Source organism: Chrysochloris asiatica, unplaced genomic scaffold (genome assembly GCF_000296735.1).
Source record: "Chrysochloris asiatica unplaced genomic scaffold, ChrAsi1.0 scaffold00079, whole genome shotgun sequence".
Lineage (NCBI taxonomy): Eukaryota > Metazoa > Chordata > Mammalia > Afrosoricida > Chrysochloridae > Chrysochloris > Chrysochloris asiatica.
The window spans coordinates 3738123-3745680 of NW_006408597.1; positions in this window are offsets into that span (position 1 = coordinate 3738123).

Genomic DNA, 7558 nt, shown 5'->3' on the forward strand with positions numbered 1-7558 from the left:
AAAATCCCTTAGCTTCTGCCTATCCTGGAATGTTTTGATTACACCATCGTATTTGATTGACAGCTTTGCTGGGTAGAGGATTCTTTGGTGGAAGTTTTTTTCTTTCAGGATTTTATATATCTTTCAATTAAGATTATTTTAATAAGCTAAGGTTGACTTACAAGTCACAATTAGGTTTTTGGTAGAAGAATGTACTCTGACATTCCCTCAAATAATTAAATTGTCTACATATGTAATTGTGTAATTATGAATTTGAGAACTGAATCTGGAAATGGCTTGTTTTTAAGTATAGTTTTAAAACAAGCTGTGAAGAAGGGGGTTCTCCCTAAATTTTATTTTATTATCATTGAACATATGTTTCTATATGTACAATTTAAGGACATTGAGTTGTGCAACCATCCTCCCCCTCTTCTTAGTTGTTCCTCCCTTAGTGACACAAATTCACTGCCTCCTAGGGTCCCTATCTAATCTTTCAAGTGGCCATTGTCAATTTGACCACAAATAGATAGTTTTTAAGGTACTCTGGTAGCGTAGGAGTTACGAGTTCCGCTGTTAAACTCAAGGTCAGCAGTTTGAAACTACCAGTTGTTCCGTAAGAAAGATGAAGTTTTCTGCTGCCGTAAAGACTTACAACCTTGGAAACCCTATACGGGGTCACTCACTATGAGTGGAAACAGATTCCATGGCACCACCACCAACACCATATAGTTCTTAAAAGAGTATAATACTCTAACACAGTCCACAAAAACAATGTTCTACATCCTACTTTGGTAGGAGTGACCGGGATCTTAAAAACTCATGAGCAGCTAAGGTGCAACTATTGGTCTCTCCCTGTGTGGAGGAAAGAAGAGTGATGGAAATTGAAGACACCTGAAGTCAATTCACCTGTGGACTACTGGAACATGTGAACATCAGTCTTCATGACCCCCTGAGACCAGAAGAACTAGATAGATGGTGCCCAGCTAACCTACTACTGCTTAAACTGTCCTGCTTTGGACATTTTGTCAAGAAGGACTAGTCGCTAGAGAAGGGTTTCATGCTTTGTAAAGTGGAGGGTCAGCAAAAAAGAGGAAGACTGCCCCCAAGGAGATGGATTGATAGTGGCAGCAGCAGTGGGCTCAAATGTAACAACAATTGTGACGATGGCACAGGACCAAGCAGGACCAAGCAGTGTTTTGTTCTGTTGTGAATACGGTCACTATACGTCAGAACCAACTCAACAGCACTGAACAGCAATTATCCACATGGAGACGTTTCTAAAAGTACAAAAATAAAAATAAGTGAACAAAAAAAGCAAATGTTTCTCAATAATTGCTGGTCTTAAGGTAAGTATCTTAGGATTTCTTACTCTAAAGTAAGAGTGGCAATGGGAAAAAAAATTTTAATTTAATAACAGGGGAACACTGAGGCAGGTTTGCATGGGACAGAGGTAAACAGTGATGTATGTTCAACCTTGGAACAACAGGGTTCTGTGATACAGGGACCAAGGCATAGTCTGAATGGGTAAAAGAGGGGAAATAATGTTAAGATACTTGACTGTCTAATGAAAATTGGTTTCCCTATTGTAAAATAGACACTTGTACGGGATAGAAAGGAATACCAGGAAACATGATTACAGAAAGCTTGTAAGCTGGCTTTCAGCCTATAACTGTTTAGAATACCTAAAAGGGGTTCTAGAACTTGCCCAGTGAAATAGGCTTCCTGCAGAACATTTGGGGACTCCAGAGCCTATGGACAAGGACACAGCCACAGAGGGCTAGAGCTAAGAATGAAGCATCCAGCTGATATGAAGTGAGGGGAGATGCACAAGAATGCTTAAACTTGTCGCTAGTACCCATTTGACCTAGCTTCGATGGCTCGATGATCAGAACTCAACTAGAGGAAGATTGAAAAAATAATAAATTTTTTTTATAAAGGAAACAAGTGTAAATTGCTATAATTTGATGAACTTGACCTATACTTATATATGTAGTAGCTCAAAATACCAACTGAGAGGGAAGAATCAAGGATCATCAAGGATCAATCCTACTCCCTTTGTATATAGGCTTGATAGGGATGGGCGACTCAGACATTGGCTACCTAAAATGGGGGAGGAGGACTATAAGGCACTAAGTGACTGGCTGACAAGTTTTCAAGAAGGAGTTTTAGTTTCAGAGTGTGCAGGGGAAGGTAGAGTCCCCACTGAATAGTATTTATCTTATCTAGACAAGTCTGGTGAAAAGAGATGAGGATAGATTCTTATGATTCAATAGTGAGTAATTGTTATCATTACTAATTGTGACTCTCACAACTGTAAAGGTAGAAGTTTTGTAACAAAAAGAGGGGCGTAGGTAATCTTACAGTCCAGGAACAGAGGACCCTAGGATCATCAAGGGAGAAGAGCATGAGCAGAATATGGGACCCTATCCAGAGAAGCAGCGACACCAGAGATGGAGACACAGATGAGGGCGTGGAGAAATAGAGCAGCTGAGGACTCTAGACTCAAAGAAAGAGAAAGACTGTGTACTGGTGGCAAGGTGCTGACCAGGAGGCAGGCTTGCAGATTGTGCCTTTTGGTTGTTTACATGATCATATATTCCTGAGTGTTTTCATGTACATCCCAAAAAAGAAAAAAACAAAAAACCCAGAGGGAATAGAATCAAATACTCTTGAATGATGATGCACGGAGGAGATTGTAATCATTGCAATGAAACAATGAGTGTCAAACCAATATTCTCTCATGTGAACGATCACTCAATTCACAATAAAAACTTTTAAAAAAAATCTTAAACAACAGCTACAAGTATTATTTGACCTCAGTCTACCACCATCTAACCTCTAGATCATCTTGTTAGAATTCCCTCTACCCTCTATTATGAGAAAGCCATCATAAACCATCATAAAACCAAGGGCTTATTGTAGTCATGTGTTCACTCCTATCAAAAAAGTTTCTGGGACATTTATTGCAAATTAATTATAATTCACATTGTTTAAAACCTTTGGAAATAGAGAAGGTGACCTGGAGAATACATAGGTGGGGATGGATAGATTGAAAACATTTTTTTTTAATAAGCAATTACCTAGAATTAAAGCTGAAACAAACCAAACATGGAGAAACGTGGATAGAACCAAAGCAACAAGCTCTGATGAACTTAAAACAAGTATTTTTACTTCTTCAAAAGCATGCAAATGCCCACGAGAATCCAGATCTCAGTCATCATTTGTCAAAAATATTTGTTTAGTCTCTTCAAAGACTGTCCCTTGATTTGTTCTAAGTTATATTCTAAACTTAACTGTCTAGTTAGCTTTTACTATAGATGCAAACGCAAAAACTCCAAGATCTTCTTCCAAGGCTCTATCTGAGCAATAGCATGAGCTTTGAGCTGCCCACCTCCCAAAATGGGTACCCACTGGATCCAGGGCTGCATAGAAAAAAAGGGCTGTAAGGGGGGTGTCTATTCTATGGCCAGCATTAGGTTAACTTAGAAGAGTTCGTTTTTCCATGCTGTATGAGGTACTTCACAGCTATGGCAGCATAAACTAAGCTCTTCCAATGCCTGTCATCTTCACTAATGATAAAAAGGAAATGGGCATTGGCTTTTTCAAGAGGGATACAGCTTTCCTCATAGGCTGGATCCAAGGGGTCTACCAGGCCTTCTTTAACATCATAAATGCCTGAATCTGTGACAGAGACTTTGTCTAGGTTAAAAGGAAGTCCCAGCAGGATTACTTTACCACACGTAAGGGCTGTAACTATGTTGGAGACGCAACCATTGATGCTCACAACTGCAGCTATATTTGGGAGAAAGCTAGCCATGGAAAATGCCAACTCTGCCCCTTTGCCTGTGCCAATCACCCCAATGTTTGGACCTTTGACCTGCAGATTGAAGAAAAAGAAGACAAACAGAGAGATACAGAAAAAAAATGCATGATTATTAATGGGATCAGTGGTCTTTTACTTATTTATTAATTCAACAAGTATTTGTCATAGATAACTTGCAACCCACTTAGTACCACTTTATTAAATCAGTTCTGGCCCTGCTAAGTTCATTTGAAACACATTTCCCTCAGCTATCCCACTCACCTTTGAATGACTGTACATAGTTAGCTGCCTTCTCAAAGTAATCTAAATTTAAATCCTTCATGATTGGAGGTAAATCTTCATAGCCAAAAAATGGTAGCAAAACCTCGACAAACCAAAAGACTTGCTCGAGATTCTTTTAATCCTCCATCACCAAACACATCAATCAAACCAGGAAAGGACCATCGCCTATAAAGCAGAAAAGGAGATTAATCTTCAGTTAGCTGACACATCATACCTGGCCAACATTTTCTAAATAAAAGTTTAATTGTATAATTCATGTTTTTCTTTTAAAAAATAGTCACCTATTTGAAAAGAAAACATTTTCTTTGGTTGAACTAGACACTTATTTGGGTTATTTTGAAGCTGAAACTGTAAAAATATTTTTCTATTTTTTTCCTGTGAAGAATCACTGAGAAATGGAAAATATTATGAAAAATTTCACCTCAGATGTAGAAAGTGTTTTGCTTTGAGGTATGTTGTTGTTAAGTGCCATGGAGTAGGTTCCAACTCATAGTGACCCTATATAGGGTTTCCAAGGAGCAGTTGGTTGGTTTGAACTGCCAACCTTGTGGTTCGCAGTACTAAATCTAATAGTTCTGTAGAATTTGAGTTACGAAAATATATCATTTTAAAAAGGACATCCAACTCTAAAGAGCCTTGGATTTTTCAGTGAACTTGAGATACAGTCAAGGCACTAAAATCTGTAGCTTAACAAAGGTTAAATTATTCTAAAGATCTAATAAAGGTATAATATAAAGTGAACAATATGTGTAGAAGAGTCATAAAATGTCAATGTAATAGCTTCTCAATGTTGGTCTATCACTTCTCTTTAATTTCCATTTTGTTGTTGTTGTTTAAGTGCCATTGAGTTGGTTCTACAGTCCACAACAGGACTCTTAATTCCTATTTGGGATTCCATTATTTATTCACCGTTCCACGAGAGGACAATGTCTGAGTAAGTCGTGTCCTAGGATTTTTCAGATATTTCAAATAAAGTAAAAGTGTTAGAGAAATCTATACAAACAGAATAAGAGGCAAGAATATTAGGTCAGAAAACAAATCAAGAGATCTAAAATTCCAGTGCCAGAAGCCAGTTTTAATTTTTTAAATATACATACAAGTTAGACGACATTTTAAGACACTGATTTTTACATGGTGATTTTCATAGCATATCTTGATCTGCCTCTTTTTAAAATTAAATAAATCTCAACCATTTCTGGATTCAAGAATAGGTCCAGAAAGCCTAAAGCAAACGATGAAAAGCTTAACATATTGTTGTTGTGAAGTGCCATCGAGTCGGTTCGGATCCATAGTGACCCTGTATAGGGTTTCCAAGGAGCAGCTGGTAAGCTTGAACCGCCGACCTTGCAGTTCAAACGGCTTTGCAGTCTGGTGAATTAACCCACAGCACCATACCAGGACTCCAAGCTTAACATACAGAGTCTGAAATCTTGGTTTATTCTACTTAGTATTGAACAGGAAAAGGTAAAATCATTCACTGACCTCTCCGGCCAGAAGACAGCTAAAATGTTAATTAGGTTACTGAGTGGGACCAATCTTCATTAGCCAGGAGACAAGCTAGAATGCTAGTCAGGTTACTGAACAGGACCAATCCTCCCCATTCCCCCACTGCCCAGGAGACAAGCTAGAATGTTTATCAGGTCACCGAACTGGATCAATCCCCCTGGTTTCCCTCCTGTCCTCAAACAGGTCTGCAACCTACCCCCTCCCTGACTCTGTCCCCATATAAACCCGTGTTGCCCTCCATTCAGGGCTCAGAATCTGGAGAAATTAGCTCCTCTGAGCCAGCCAGTTTAATAAAATCTGAAACTCTACTTGACCTCTCTGACTGGCCTCGGTTTCTTCCACGATGGATCAAGAGCTGCAGTGACACTCTCGAATCTAAAACTGCTATAACAGTGTATCAGTTCTAAAATTTGGGGGAATACAGTTTTTCAACCACAGTCTTCACAATACTGATTACCACATTAAAATGGCTGAGAATTTTTTGTTTTGTGGTAAATCAGTAAGTTAAACCCCAGTGAGGTTGGCCCAGGACCAAGCAGTGTATTGTTCAGTTGTGCATAGGATCGCTATGAGTGTACTGACTCCACGGCACCTAATAACAACATTAGCTACTTGGAGTCCTGGTGTGACAGTGTAAGATAAGCATTAGACCACAAGGTCACTTTGAACTGCAAGGCTGCAGGTTTAAACTCACCAGCTGTGCCCCAGAAATCCTATACATGGTCGCTGTGAGTTGGAACCCACTTGAAGGCACTTAACAACAATGAAAATCTGAAGGAGTCCTGGTGGCTCAATGTTAAGCGCTTGGCTGCGGTTGATGATTTGAACCCACCAGCCACTCACTGGAGAAACATGTGGTTGTCGGTTTCATGCTTTTATAAAGATTCACCACATTTCAAAATCCTCTGGGATTGTTCTATTCTGCCTTATTGGATCACTCGGAAATCAGAATCACCTCCAAGGTCTTTATATTTTTTAGTTTATGGAAATCTGCTGGGATCTTATAAGCTATTTCAAAGAACATGTTCCTTACAGCTGTGAAAACATTTTTTTTTAAAAGCCTCATTATTAGACAGTGGGGGTGGGAAAGGAGAAGGTGAGTAGAGGAGATAAAACCAGATTTAGACTGAGTTTGCTTTTTTTCTTAATAAAACCCGATTTCACTCATTGGTTCATTCATTCAGCTTGTGTTTATGGAGTTTCCAAACGCCAAAACTTGTAGCTCAGAGTTTGACTCACACCCCAATTTTTGTTATTTCCTACTTTGTGTGATTCAGTGACAACAGTCCATGCCTCAGTATCCTGTTTTATCAAATAAGGAAGTTGTTCTCTGATACATGAAATGGGCAACAAAAGTGTTTCTCATTATGGTGAACAGGTATCTCCAAGACATTAGAGTATGTCAGAAACCAAACAGCTCATCTTGAACCTAACAGGAAATCAACATAAAAAAAACAGAATAATATTAAGTCAATTTTGGACTGATACCGATGAAAGATAGACATGTATCCAGTATTCTCATTTTTACTAAAAATGGTGATGAAAAAGCAAAATCAACACAAAGCTCTGCCTAGGAGACATAGGCAAGCAAGCATTTGATGCTAGAAAATTTACAACAGTGTTATGCTTGTTGTTGTTGTTGTTATGTGCCGTGGAGTCGATTCCGACCCTGTACAGGGTTTCCGAGGCTGTAAACTTTATGGGAGCAGAAAGCCTCGTCTTTCTCCCGCGGAACAGCTGGTGGTTTCGAACTGCTGACCTTGAGGTTCACAGCCCATTTCGTAACCACAACGCTACCAGAGCTCCTTAGTCTGGCAAATATGCAAGGCATGCACATGCAAGAATACTCTCTGCAACACTTTAGAGTGCAGAGGGTGAGCTGCATGCAGGCAGAGATGTACACAAGCAGATTAAGTTTTGATACTAAGCTCCTTTGTTGTTGTTGTTAAGTGCCGTCGAGTCGGTTCC